This window comes from Triturus cristatus, chromosome 7 (genome assembly GCF_964204655.1).
Source record: "Triturus cristatus chromosome 7, aTriCri1.1, whole genome shotgun sequence".
Classification (NCBI taxonomy): Eukaryota; Metazoa; Chordata; class Amphibia; order Caudata; family Salamandridae; genus Triturus; species Triturus cristatus.
Window position 1 is genome coordinate 1,804,059,840 of NC_140590.1, and position 16,226 is coordinate 1,804,076,065.

Sequence of the window (16,226 nt, forward strand, 5' to 3'; positions counted from 1 at the left end):
CGTATAGAAGTACGGTGTTTTTGCCTTCTTGGTGCAAAGAAAATCAGCCTCTTGTTTCGAGATGTAGTTGTGGGTTTCTGCTGTATCCATCATGGATATGTTGGTATCCCTGAGTGCATTGGTAGGGTCTTCTGTGAGACGTCTGTAATTTCTCTCATCACTAAGTAGTCTGCGGCACTCATTGGTGTAGTTCTTCTTATCTTGGACAACAATGCCTTCCCCTTGTCAGCTGGTTTCATGACAATATTGGGGTTTTCTTTTAGGTTGTGCACTGCTTCCCTCTACTTTAGCGGTGAAATTATTGTATGTCTTCGGTTGGCGCATTTCTTCAATCTGGTTGTATACTGCTTGCACAAATGTGGTTATTTCCAGAAAAGTGGATTTTAATCTCAAGGCTTTTACGTTGTTGGTCAATGTCGTTTCAGTGGGTGGTTGTTTCTCAAAGAAGGCCTTAAGCTTCAACTTACGGAAGAATTCTGCCAGTTCAGTGTGAAGTTGGAATTTGTCTAGACAATTTGTGAGGACAAAGGAAAGCCCCTTGTTGAGGACATCTTCCTCAATCTGTGTGAGGGGAGTGGAGGATAGGTTGTGTTGATCACTTGTTGTCATCATGAGCTGTGGCCTGGTTCGTGTTCTCTCGACTTGCTCCATATGTGGGCGCCTACAGGTCCCGCTTTGTCTGTCCAATGCACGTGTGGTGCGTTTCATCTTCTTCCTCGGGGTCTCTGACCTCTCCCTAAAAAAGGCAGTGGTCCTTGGTTTTATTAGGTAATAGGCCTGTTGTCCAGGATGAAACATCGTTGGCCACCCAAAGAATGGGTTCGGGGGAGGATGGGTGAACACGGGTGGTGCATAATTCTGACCTTGGTGGGGGTATGTGCCCCAAGGTTGTTGCCATCTTGTTGTTCTTCCCCTGCTCCTGGATTTGTGTGAGCAGCCAGTGCTAGAGTCACTTGAAAGTGAAGTGTAATTTCCAGAAATATCGGACGACCGGTCCTGTCATGTTGGGTGCAACATAGTTCTCTTCAGTGTAGGGATATACTTTAGTATAAGAGAATCTCTTCAAATCCTCTGAAACTTGGTGATTTTGGATTGAGTGAGGTACTCTTTATATTCCGTAATTTCTTTGTTAGACTCGTCCAGCTTCTTTTCAAAGGATGTGATAGTAGTCCTGACGTGGTTTTCAGTAGCTTGGATATCGATGATCATTGCATCTGAGAGACGTTTTGCTGTTTTTATTATGAGGACTAGCCAGTCTCTAGTGCAGTGCCATGCGATTTGTGCCCAGGCCTTCCTAAAGGAGGCATCCTCCAGGAAGATCCTGGGAGCATTGGTCACAAGAAGGCCCTTGGGTGCTGTGTTAATGCGGAGATACTCAGTAAGGATCATGCCGTGAAGGATGCTATGAGATTCTGTCATCATTCCAGTAGATTTTCAGGCAAAAAAATAAAAAGGTTTGATGCTATGTGTTGCAGTGAGTGTGAACATAACAAAATATCACTTGCCTTCCAGTCATGTTGCTTTTGTTATACTGGGGCTGTACTATAAAAGTATCCAGAGGGCACAACGGCCATTTGCATCCACTTTGCGCACCCCCAGGGGGAATTCGGTATTACAGAAGACATCACGAACACTTGTGTTTCCCCTTCTGTAATACCGATAGCGGTGGAGCACATAAAGCGCCAGCCCTATCTTCAGAGGGGGTTCTCTTATTTGCATGGAGGCATTCTGCATGCAAATGAGAGAATCCCTTTGCTTCTGCGCCCGGGCCGTACTACAGACTTAGGCACAGAGGCAAAGAAGCAAAATGCAGACAGGTTGCCGCCTGCACTTTGAAAACATGGAGCGACTTTAAAGCAGCCACTCTGTTTTTTCACCAGAAAGTGCCTCCCCAGTGCAGCGCATTCATCATAATATGTTACATTTTCTCTGTTTGCACTGGGTGCACGTTTTACAAGGTGCGCCCAGCGCAAGTAATAAAAATGCGCTTTTTGTGTGTCAACAGAACACAAGAAATGAGAGAGGCAAGTTTGTAACAGCAAACAATCATAGGGTTTTAATCCCAAAGAGGATAGAAGACAGCGATGACAGCGATGACAGTAATAATGATTCTTTCACTAGAAGATGGACAATGGGGCTACTTGAAAAAGTCTGAGGGCAACTAACTACTGAAAAAGTAAAACGATAGTTTGCTGTTGTCAAACCTAGAACTTTTGATCTCACTTGTGCAGTCAGCATGCCCCTCCCCCACACATGCCGCCTCACCTTCAATTTGTCCAATTTGTCCATAAAAATGAAGAAATTATATTCCAAGAGTACATTTTGAAATCCTAAATTTCCCTTGTCAAGATCGTATCCGTTTTTTTGTCATGAATGGAAGGACTCACACAAGCAGTGAGTGACAGATATTGTCTAACAACAAGCTCGGAAGTCATGTTTTTATTTTTGCTTTCAGAACAAAAACAAGTAAGAGCAGTATTGAAATTGCCACGCTGCAAAGAAATGAGTCTTAAAACAGATTTCTTTAGGCCTACTCTGGGGAGGAGAGTTAGGTACACAGGGGTAACCCTTTAACCCAAGGAACCTGGGCCTCGTAAATATATATGAACAATGGTTCCGTAGGGGAATTAGTATTTACAATGAAGAAAAATCAATAGAACAAAAACACAGCAATCAATGATCTAGCAAGCAATTAATCTTAAAGACTGAGTAATACTTCAAAAAACGTAACAATTTATTTTTAGTATTTCATATGAATTTTAAATCATTCATCAACTCCTTTAGATATGTACAAAAAATATACAAACGGGCTGTATATACAAAAATATTTACAAAGCAACGACGCAGTGACAAAGTGAATAGGGTGACTCAGTGTAATAGTGCAAAAGTGGATATTTACAATGTTGATAAAATACGAAGGAAGTTCTTTTAACACAAAAAGTCCTCGGCTAATTTGTGGATAGGTAATGAGCCTTGTATAGCACACGTCCTATAATCTGTATGTACAAGGTATTCCAATTAGTGCAGGACTGTGGAACCGTCAACGTTTCGACCCTGTGTCGACCAGTTGTTCTATATGGTCATGTCGGGTCTTCTTCAGGACAATGGGGATGTATAACAGCCTGCATGAAATAAATATAGATCAGTATCTGCTGTGTTAAAAGTAAAGTTTGGGAAGGTTTAAGTTTCCCATAAACTCACCCAAATAGCGGTGAAGGGACCGGAGTCGGACAGTATGGCGTAGTGGCAGTCAGAGGAGAATACCTATCGACATATGTGCACATTAGTAATCAAGTTCTAAATGCTAGTCTTACTTAAACACCAAATGCCACAAGTAAAAATATTAATTTTTACCAATATCAACGAAGGTCTAGGTTCTTCTTCGCCTAGTTATCTACTCTTGTTCTCCTTTTGTCATTCCGGTCAACGCGCCAGCTATCAGTCACTGCAAATTTGAACGCAGATAGGGATATTCAGAATAATGGCTATAGAGTTAAGGTAAGGCGCCACTAAAGCTTAGTGGTCTATAGGAAAGCTCACCTGACTTCAGGATAATTTATTTAGCAATGCTGGAGTCTGGGACATCAGGGTATCACTTCAACTAGAATAAATCACAAATCAGCCCTCATTAAGTATTAGGCTAGTATGCTATGTGAACATTTCAAACATATTGAACTCTGGAGTCATCACGGGTTAAGGTAAGGCGCCACTAAAGCTTAGTGGTCTATAGGAAAGCTCACCTGACTTCAGGATAATTTATTTAGCAATGCTGGAGTCTGGGACATCAGGGTATCACTTCAACTAGAATAAATCACAAATCAGCCCTCATTAAGTATTAGGCTAGTATGCTATGTGAACATTTCAAACATACTGAACTCTGGAGTCATCACGGGCTCGAATTCATACAGAACGCAAGCGTAATTGCGTGCGAGTCGTGTCGTAACGCTAGTTCATCATTACCCCCTCATTGTAGTAAGTGTAGATCGAATACGTATTCAGACAAGTGTTGTAATTTCTTTCCTTAAAAAATGACCCAAAAACGAGTGATAGCATGAACTCAGTTTAAGAGTTCATTGAAGTGCGTGAACTAAATCTTTAAGTCTGCATTGCGGGAGTTATTGCAAACAAAAACTAAAGGTCCATACGGCGAAGGTTAAATAAACCGGCTATAATTGGACATCGTCGCTTCATAGCCGTTTGAAGCCGTATATAGAGGAGATCGCTCCTACCTGATGTTGGAAATGTATTCTCGGAGTCTCCGGGAGTCGGTATGAAGCACGCCACCAACCTGACCGTAAAACGTGCAGCAGCTAAATAGTAGCTGTTATGGATAAAGAAATAGGACTCGAGTTCGTCTCCGTTGTGATTTCATAGTTTCACAATTTTTCAATGTTATGATTGGTGCCTATTTAATTAATAGAAAGCTCCAAATACGGCATTTAATAAAATTTAGACCAACCCAGCTGGGTCGTGTGCGATGTTGGTTTGAAAGAGTGTTCAAGCAGGAAGACCATTTTGCTCAGCCACACGGCTCTAGTTAGCCTGCCAGTGCGCCTAGAGGTGGTCCGTTTTTTACAGACGAATGAAACTGATGGCTCACCTCCCACAAGTAATGTAAATAAACAAACAGTACTTTCCATGGTGAAAGTGATGGTCCACCTCCCAAAAGTAATGTAAATAAACAATCAGTACCTAGCAATGTGGGCATTTAGATATAAATATAAAAACGAATGAAACTGATGGCTCAACTTCGAAAAGCGATAGAACAGTACATAGCAATATAGGCATTTAGATACCACATAGCCCATTTCAAGATATTTGTAAACAAAAACCATTGTGTTAAGAACAATAAATCAATTGACACGCCGATGCCGATTGAGTTATCCATATTCTGCGATTAGAAGCAGTTATTCCGAATACAGTCAGGGGTCATAGATAGAGCTAGCCCCAAGCAGTTATTTGGACCCATCTATATATATATATATGATAACATTTGGGGGCTATCGTTATTTACATTGCATATCATGCAGCAAAAAAACGAAAGTGAAGGCTTGTCATCATATAAGCGTTGTATACAACATTTCATCGTACATTGGTGACAGGACAAACAGGTGGTCATAGCATGTATCTTCAGAATAATGTCCGGGGAACCATATCAGTAAATTGGATTTCATACAAAATAGCCATCATGAGCATATTGATATCAATACATGTGCATTAAAGTGGTCATGAATTTAGACTAAGGACTGTTGGCGAACTTCCCAAAGTTTATCAAAGACAGGGTAAGTGGTAATTAAGTAATTACCTAAAGCATAGCATTCCCAGTTGTTTGTTGGTCTCTTCATTTTCGTTGAGCCCTGTCTTTACAGAGTCTAGGGAGTGAATCCACCTACACTCCTTATAATTGAGCATGGAATGGATATTCCCACCTCTCGGGTGCAGCCGCACCCTCTCAATTACTGTCCATCTCATGCTATCTGGTAGATGATTGAAACTCAGGAAATGGTCTACTAGAGGTGCACCTTGCGTTCTGCATTTGACCCTACTCATATGCTGCAGAATTCTACATTTGATTTTTTGTGTAGTTTGCCCTACATATACTTTATCGCATGGACAATAAATTGCGTAGATAACGTTATTACTGTTGCAATTGGTAAATGTAGGTCGTGTGAAGTTTTTTGTACCATACACGAAAGACATACCCTCTATTGAAGAGTCACAAGCTTTGCAGTTGCCACATTTTTTATGTCCCAGGATAGGTGGCAATGATAGTTGAGAACGTAAATCTGGTTTAGGGGGACCATGAAGGTAGGCACTGACTACTGTATCTTTTATACTCTTGCCACGTTTGAAAGCAAATAACGGTAATTCTGTGGTTCCAATTTCTGTGGCTACCAGATTCCAATATTTGGCAATAGTTTTTTTAAAGGATTGACTATCTGGGTTAAAGGTGGTAACACAGACTATTCTATCGCTCGTCTTCTCGCTTTTTTTAGTCTCTAGTAGAGTTTCTCGTGGGCAGTACCAGGCTCTTTTTTTGGCCCGTTTCAGGAGGATGTTCGGGTAACCTCTATCTCTTAGCCTTTTAGTGAGAACACTTGCTTCCGCAAAGTAATCTGCTCTCAGCGTACAATTACGGCGCAGTCTAAGAAACTGCCCGTAGGGCAGATTGTCTCGAAGACTACGGGGATGGTTCGAATTATAGCTAAGAAGAGCGTTTCTCTCAATTGGTTTTCTGTACAATCCAGTATACAATACTCCATCTGCAGTTTTCACATTGAGATCTAAGAAACTTATGGTTTCATTATTTTCATTCATTGTAAATTTTATATCGTCGGATCTTCCATTTAACCAGTCAAAAAACGACTTGAGGGTCGTAGTTGAGCCAGTCCAAATCATAAAAACATCATCAATATATCTTTTCCATATATTGATGCTGTCTCTATAAGGATTGCTTTCGTCATAAAGAAAGGTCCACTCAAAATGGTTCATGTACAGATTTGCCAAGGACGGCGCATAGCTTGCGCCCATGGCAACGCCCTTGCATTGAAAAAAATACTGGTTATGAAACACAAAGTAGTTTTTTGTCATTGCGATGTCCAACATGGCTATTAGGAAATCCGTAGGGATTCTATGGGGTGCAGGTCTTGTATTGAGTACTTCTTGTATTACAGACAGAGCATCTTTTTGTGGTATGCTTGTGTATAAGGAAGAGACGTCTAGAGTTACTAGAAGTTGTGTCTCCCTATTAAATGGATGGTCCTCTATGAACTGGATCATTTGAGTTGAATCCCGAACATAGGATTCAGTGGCAATCACAAATGGCTGTAGAAAGTAATCAATATATTGATTTAAGGGTTCCAGTATGGAGCCGCAGCCCGATACAATTGGACGTCCCGGTGGTTTATCAGGGTTCTTATGGACTTTCGGCAGAGTATAAATTGTTGGAATTCTGGGGTTAGTTTGGGTAAGAAATTTGGACTCTGGAATACTAAGAAAACCTGAATCAAGTGCATGTGTTAATAGGGAATCAATCAGAATTTTTATTTCGGGTGTAGGGTCCTTTGTGATTAATTGGTAGCTATCACGGTCATTAAGTTGTCTTTGGATTTCCTCCACATAATCACTCCGATTTTGTATTATGATTGAGCCCCCTTTATCCGCAGCTTTAATAATTATTTGGTCGTTGTTCTTTAGGGACTGTAGGGCCACTTTCTCTCTCAATGGGATATTGTAGGGGACAAATCTAGGTTTGTCCAATATGGACAAAACTTCATGTGTAACGATTTGTTCAAAAGCTACAATTTTCTGGCTCATATTCTGTATACCAGGTGTAAAGACAGAGTTGGGTTTGAAAGGTGTTGCTGCACTGGACCGAGCGAAAGGTTCTCTATGTGCATAGAAGTACTTTAGTCTGACCTTTCTGAAAAACTGCATCAGTTCAAGTTTTACCATAAAAGGATCTGTTCTCTGAGTGGGCACAAAAGATAGCCCTTTGGATAGAATATTGTTTTCTTCTTGCGACAAGGTATAGTTTGAGAGATTAATGATAGGATTATTCTCATTTGCGATCGTCGATTCAGTTTGGGTGTTATTAGGGATGAGGGCATCTCTAGTGTTAACCTCTCTAGGCGGAACATGTGTCAGTGGTAAGGTCGCATCTGAATTTGCAGTAATTAGGGTGTCAGACGTTATATTCGGGGAAGCTGATGTTACCATCGGTATGTCTGGCGTCTCGTTGAGATTTCCCCATGGTTCACCTGGTCGTAAAATCTGACTTGTTGGTTGCCTCGTTGAGGCGGGGGATTCTGATTTCCCCTTTGGGTGTGGGCCTGTTGGTTCCCGCCCCTGCCCCGGTACCAGCCTCTCTGTCTCTGGAACCCTCTCCCTCTGTTGGAACTCCATGGTGCGTCCCCTAAAAAAGACTGTTGTTGGGGGCCTTGTGGTCTTGGTGCTGTACTTGTCGAAGCCAACTCGCTTTCACCTTCGGAATTGCTCCCAAAAGAAGAATTCGATAAAGTGGTGAACCTTCGTGGGCCCTGTCTGCTGCGATTCGTGTAAAAGCCTTGATTATCCTGCTGATAGTAATCGTCTGAAATATAAGGATATGTTATCTTTCTGTCATAATTCTGTATATCCTGTCATAATTCTGTATATCCTTCTAGATAACTAGGCGAAGAAGAACCTAGACCTTCGTTGATATTGGTAAAAATTAATATTTTTACTTGTGGCATTTGGTGTTTAAGTAAGACTAGCATTTAGAACTTGATTACTAATGTGCACATATGTCGATAGGTATTCTCCTCTGACTGCCACTACGCCATACTGTCCGACTCCGGTCCCTTCACCGCTATTTGGGTGAGTTTATGGGAAACTTAAACCTTCCCAAACTTTACTTTTAACACAGCAGATACTGATCTATATTTATTTCATGCAGGCTGTTATACATCCCCATTGTCCTGAAGAAGACCCGACATGACCATATAGAACAACTGGTCGACACAGGGTCGAAACGTTGACGGTTCCACAGTCCTGCACTAATTGGAATACCTTGTACATACAGATTATAGGACGTGTGCTATACAAGGCTCATTACCTATCCACAAATTAGCCGAGGACTTTTTGTGTTAAAACAACTTCCTTCGTATTTTATCAACATTGTAAATATCCACTTTTGCACTATTACACTGAGTCACCCTATTCACTTTGTCACTGCGTCGTTGCTTTGTAAATATTTTTGTATATACAGCCCGTTTGTATATTTTTTGTACATATCTAAAGGAGTTGATGAATGATTTAAAATTCATATGAAATACTAAAAATAAATTGTTACGTTTTTTGAAGTATTACTCAGTCTTTAAGATTAATTGCTTGCTAGATCATTGATTGCTGTGTTTTTGTTCTATTGATTTTTCTTCATTGTAAATACTAATTCCCCTACGGAACCATTGTTCATATATATTTACGAGGCCCAGGTTCCTTGGGTTAAAGGGTTACCCCTGTGTACCTAACTCTTGTCCTGTGCAAGCGCTGGCTTGCGAGGGTTTTCTGTGCAAATTTATTTAAAAAAAGCTATGTCAGATACTCTTTCTTATACTGAAGAATATATAGCGAAACTAATAGCTGAACAAGGAGTATCAAATTCTTTTGGAGTAGAGTTATCAGCCATCAATACTACACTAAATGATAAATTGACAAAATTAGAACGTCTAGAAAAGAAGTTAGTACGAACTAGACTACATGGTCATTTTCTGACTAAATACTTACAGGCCAATATTATTCCCAAGGGTCTTCAAGTTCGAAACGAACCCGCTATTTTCATTGATATTCCTAAATTTAGAGAAGGTTTTAGTTTTATTTCAAATAACTGCTCAAGATACTGGATGGTACTTGGAGTTGAGACGGCTTTGGAATATTCGAAAAAACTTATCCAAGAAATCAATGATCTGAAAAGAGAAATAGTGGGAGATAACACTTTAACAAACGCTAAAGAGGCATTGGAAAAGGCAGAGAAAACACTCGCCGAATTCCATACCTTCACACTACAAAGAAAATCAGACAAACTACAGAAGGATATACAGAATTATGACAGAAAGATAACATATCCTTATATTTCAGACGATTACTATCAGCAGGATAATCAAGGCTTTTACACGAATCGCAGCAGACAGGGCCCACGAAGGTTCACCACTTTATCGAATTCTTCTTTTGGGAGCAATTCCGAAGGTGAAAGCGAGTTGGCTTCGACAAGTACAGCACCAAGACCACAAGGCCCCCAACAACAGTCTTTTTTAGGGGACGCACCATGGAGTTCCAACAGAGGGAGAGGGTTCCAGAGACAGAGAGGCTGGTACCGGGGCAGGGGCGGGAACCAACAGGCCCACACCCAAAGGGGAAATCAGAATCCCCCGCCTCAACGAGGCAACCAACAAGTCAGATTTTACGACCAGGTGAACCATGGGGAAATCTCAACGAGACGCCAGACATACCGATGGTAACATCAGCTTCCCCGAATATAACGTCTGACACCCTAATTACTGCAAATTCAGATGCGACCTTACCACTGACACATGTTCCGCCTAGAGAGGTTAACACTAGAGATGCCCTCATCCCTAATAACACCCAAACTGAATCGACGATCGCAAATGAGAATAATCCTATCATTAATCTCTCAAACTATACCTTGTCGCAAGAAGAAAACAATATTCTATCCAAAGGGCTATCTTTTGTGCCCACTCAGAGAACAGATCCTTTTATGGTAAAACTTGAACTGATGCAGTTTTTCAGAAAGGTCAGACTAAAGTACTTCTATGCACATAGAGAACCTTTCGCTCGGTCCAGTGCAGCAACACCTTTCAAACCCAACTCTGTCTTTACACCTGGTATACAGAATATGAGCCAGAAAATTGTAGCTTTTGAACAAATCGTTACACATGAAGTTTTGTCCATATTGGACAAACCTAGATTTGTCCCCTACAATATCCCATTGAGAGAGAAAGTGGCCCTACAGTCCCTAAAGAACAACGACCAAATAATTATTAAAGCTGCGGATAAAGGGGGCTCAATCATAATACAAAATCGGAGTGATTATGTGGAGGAAATCCAAAGACAACTTAATGACCGTGATAGCTACCAATTAATCACAAAGGACCCTACACCCGAAATAAAAATTCTGATTGATTCCCTATTAACACATGCACTTGATTCAGGTTTTCTTAGTATTCCAGAGTCCAAATTTCTTACCCAAACTAACCCCAGAATTCCAACAATTTATACTCTGCCGAAAGTCCATAAGAACCCTGATAAACCACCGGGACGTCCAATTGTATCGGGCTGCGGCTCCATACTGGAACCCTTAAATCAATATATTGATTACTTTCTACAGCCATTTGTGATTGCCACTGAATCCTATGTTCGGGATTCAACTCAAATGATCCAGTTCATAGAGGACCATCCATTTAATAGGGAGACACAACTTCTAGTAACTCTAGACGTCTCTTCCTTATACACAAGCATACCACAAAAAGATGCTCTGTCTGTAATACAAGAAGTACTCAATACAAGACCTGCACCCCATAGAATCCCTACGGATTTCCTAATAGCCATGTTGGACATCGCAATGACAAAAAACTACTTTGTGTTTCATAACCAGTATTTTTTTCAATGCAAGGGCGTTGCCATGGGCGCAAGCTATGCGCCGTCCTTGGCAAATCTGTACATGAACCATTTTGAGTGGACCTTTCTTTATGACGAAAGCAATCCTTATAGAGACAGCATCAATATATGGAAAAGATATATTGATGATGTTTTTATGATTTGGACTGGCTCAACTACGACCCTCAAGTCGTTTTTTGACTGGTTAAATGGAAGATCCGACGATATAAAATTTACAATGAATGAAAATAATGAAACCATAAGTTTCTTAGATCTCAATGTGAAAACTGCAGATGGAGTATTGTATACTGGATTGTACAGAAAACCAATTGAGAGAAACGCTCTTCTTAGCTATAATTCGAACCATCCCCGTAGTCTTCGAGACAATCTGCCCTACGGGCAGTTTCTTAGACTGCGCCGTAATTGTACGCTGAGAGCAGATTACTTTGCGGAAGCAAGTGTTCTCACTAAAAGGCTAAGAGATAGAGGTTACCCGAACATCCTCCTGAAACGGGCCAAAAAAAGAGCCTGGTACTGCCCACGAGAAACTCTACTAGAGACTAAAAAAAGCGAGAAGACGAGCGATAGAATAGTCTGTGTTACCACCTTTAACCCAGATAGTCAATCCATTAAAAAAACTATTGCCAAATATTGGAATCTGGTAGCCACAGAAATTGGAACCACAGAATTACCGTTATTTGCTTTCAAACGTGGCAAGAGTATAAAAGATACAGTACTCAGTGCCTACCTTCATGGTCCCCCTAAACCAGATTTACGTTCTCAACTATCATTGCCACCTATCCTGGGACATAAAAAATGTGGCAACTGCAAAGCTTGTGACTCTTCAATAGAGGGTATGTCTTTCGTGTATGGTACAAAAAACTTCACACGACCTACATTTACCAATTGCAACAGTAATAACGTTATCTACGCAATTTATTGTCCATGCGATAAAGTATATGTAGGGCAAACTACACAAAAAATCAAATGTAGAATTCTGCAGCATATGAGTAGGGTCAAATGCAGAACGCAAGGTGCACCTCTAGTAGACCATTTCCTGAGTTTCAATCATCTACCAGATAGCATGAGATGGACAGTAATTGAGAGGGTGCGGCTGCACCCGAGAGGTGGGAATATCCATTCCATGCTCAATTATAAGGAGTGTAGGTGGATTCACTCCCTAGACTCTGTAAAGACAGGGCTCAACGAAAATGAAGAGACCAACAAACAACTGGGAATGCTATGCTTTAGGTAATTACTTAATTACCACTTACCCTGTCTTTGATAAACTTTGGGAAGTTCGCCAACAGTCCTTAGTCTAAATTCATGACCACTTTAATGCACATGTATTGATATCAATATGCTCATGATGGCTATTTTGTATGAAATCCAATTTACTGATATGGTTCCCCGGACATTATTCTGAAGATACATGCTATGACCACCTGTTTGTCCTGTCACCAATGTACGATGAAATGTTGTATACAACGCTTATATGATGACAAGCCTTCACTTTCGTTTTTTTGCTGCATGATATGCAATGTAAATAACGATAGCCCCCAAATGTTATCATATATATATATATAGATGGGTCCAAATAACTGCTTGGGGCTAGCTCTATCTATGACCCCTGACTGTATTCGGAATAACTGCTTCTAATCGCAGAATATGGATAACTCAATCGGCATCGGCGTGTCAATTGATTTATTGTTCTTAACACAATGGTTTTTGTTTACAAATATCTTGAAATGGGCTATGTGGTATCTAAATGCCTATATTGCTATGTACTGTTCTATCGCTTTTCGAAGTTGAGCCATCAGTTTCATTCGTTTTTATATTTATATCTAAATGCCCACATTGCTAGGTACTGATTGTTTATTTACATTACTTTTGGGAGGTGGACCATCACTTTCACCATGGAAAGTACTGTTTGTTTATTTACATTACTTGTGGGAGGTGAGCCATCAGTTTCATTCGTCTGTAAAAAACGGACCACCTCTAGGCGCACTGGCAGGCTAACTAGAGCCGTGTGGCTGAGCAAAATGGTCTTCCTGCTTGAACACTCTTTCAAACCAACATCGCACACGACCCAGCTGGGTTGGTCTAAATTTTATTAAATGCCGTATTTGGAGCTTTCTATTAATTAAATAGGCACCAATCATAACATTGAAAAATTGTGAAACTATGAAATCACAACGGAGATGAACTCGAGTCCTATTTCTTTATCCATAACAGCTACTATTTAGCTGCTGCACGTTTTACGGTCAGGTTGGTGGCGTGCTTCATACCGACTCCCGGAGACTCCGAGAATACATTTCCAACATCAGGTAGGAGCGATCTCCTCTATATACGGCTTCAAACGGCTATGAAGCGACGATGTCCAATTATAGCCGGTTTATTTAACCTTCGCCGTATGGACCTTTAGTTTTTGTTTGCAATAACTCCCGCAATGCAGACTTAAAGATTTAGTTCACGCACTTCAATGAACTCTTAAACTGAGTTCATGCTATCACTCGTTTTTGGGTCATTTTTTAAGGAAAGAAATTACAACACTTGTCTGAATACGTATTCGATCTACACTTACTACAATGAGGGGGTAATGATGAACTAGCGTTACGACACGACTCGCACGCAATTACGCTTGCGTTCTGTATGAATTCGAGCCCGTGATGACTCCAGAGTTCAGTATGTTTGAAATGTTCACATAGCATACTAGCCTAATACTTAATGAGGGCTGATTTGTGATTTATTCTAGTTGAAGTGATACCCTGATGTCCCAGACTCCAGCATTGCTAAATAAATTATCCTGAAGTCAGGTGAGCTTTCCTATAGACCACTAAGCTTTAGTGGCGCCTTACCTTAACCCGTGATGACTCCAGAGTTCAATATGTTTGAAATGTTCACATAGCATACTAGCCTAATACTTAATGAGGGCTGATTTGTGATTTATTCTAGTTGAAGTGATACCCTGATGTCCCAGACTCCAGCATTGCTAAATAAATTATCCTGAAGTCAGGTGAGCTTTCCTATAGACCACTAAGCTTTAGTGGCGCCTTACCTTAACTCTATAGCCATTATTCTGAATATCCCTATCTGCGTTCAAATTTGCAGTGACTGATAGCTGGCGCGTTGACCGGAATGACAAAAGGAGAACAAGAGTAGATAACTAGGCGAAGAAGAACCTAGACCTTCGTTGATATTGGTAAAAATTAATATTTTTACTTGTGGCATTTGGTGTTTAAGTAAGACTAGCATTTAGAACTTGATTACTAATGTGCACATATGTCGATAGGTATTCTCCTCTGACTGCCACTACGCCATACTGTCCGACTCCGGTCCCTTCACCGCTATTTGGGTGAGTTTATGGGAAACTTAAACCTTCCCAAACTTTACTTTTAACACAGCAGATACTGATCTATATTTATTTCATGCAGGCTGTTATACATCCCCATTGTCCTGAAGAAGACCCGACATGACCATATAGAACAACTGGTCGACACAGGGTCGAAACGTTGACGGTTCCACAGTCCTGCACTAATTGGAATACCTTGTACATACAGATTATAGGACGTGTGCTATACAAGGCTCATTACCTATCCACAAATTAGCCGAGGACTTTTTGTGTTAAAACAACTTCCTTCGTATTTTATCAACATTGTAAATATCCACTTTTGCACTATTACACTGAGTCACCCTATTCACTTTGTCACTGCGTCGTTGCTTTGTAAATATTTTTGTATATACAGCCCGTTTGTATATTTTTTGTACATATCTAAAGGAGTTGATGAATGATTTAAAATTCATATGAAATACTAAAAATAAATTGTTACGTTTTTTGAAGTATTACTCAGTCTTTAAGATTAATTGCTTGCTAGATCATTGATTGCTGTGTTTTTGTTCTATTGATTTTTCTTCATTGTAAATACTAATTCCCCTACGGAACCATTGTTCATATATATTTACTCTGGGGAGGAGGCGTGCTGGTTTGCTTGCATTTCTGGCATGGAAGTGTAATATTCTGACTATATCTTGTTGTATAGGCTACAGCTAATTTTAAGAATCTCCCAATAAACTACAGAAACGTTAGTCCTCTGTAAATTGCTAATGTTCTTATCATGATAGAATGCAACATCGTACCCTTTAGTTGCCCCGTTTTTAGCCAAAACAAATGCAAATGGCCTGCTTGATGACAGCTGCATAATGGGGTTCCTCGACAAGACCTGCGTGCTTTCGTGTTCTGCCATAAAATGTGGGCTGAAAGTCAGAAGGCTGGCAGAGAATTAATGTAGCATACAGTCTAAAGGCAATGCTACAACCATGATTAAAAAGAAAAGCTACAAGTCTCACATTGTCCACAGCCTCACTGTGTGCAACCCATCCTGTAAAGAGCTGACAGGCCTAGCGTGTCAGCTCCATCAACCTCTCCAACAGCTAAAGGGCAGTGCTGCATCCCCTTCCTTTGGATTTTTGTGGTGATGATATATCACCAAAGGGGGGATTGCTGGAGCAGGGTTTTCTATTTAAACTCAAACTTCAGTTTATATTTCTATATGTCATAATTAAAATTACTAACGATTAATTATTAAGTATTAATTTTTGTCGAGTGTTCTAATTAATCAACCTTACTAATGAAAGAATTATACGTGGGAATGCAATTGCATGGCTTAATTAATAAGTGAACTAAGTTGGTGAGCAAATTAATTAAGTAAATGTGGCTAAAGTGTTATTTGTTATGTGTTTGCGCTTTAAAATAATATGCTTTAATGCTTCTTTATTTCGCAAATGGCTAGATAAATACATCCACATAAGGGTATTAGTGGGAAATAACACTGTATAATCAATACGATGTAGTAACGTTGTTTTGTGTTTCTTTTTAATTAAGTTATCCATTTTGGCCTGTTGAGAAAATGGCCGACATCTACAGCCTGCATTTGAGTAGATGAAATATGAAGAGAGGCCTCGCTGAATATGGTTGAATGACCTCGGCCTCTGTCTGAGCTAAAGTTATGAAAGGACAGCAGCTCTGGGCTCATCGCCAGATATCCTTGGAGGAGAACAATTGTCACAAATGA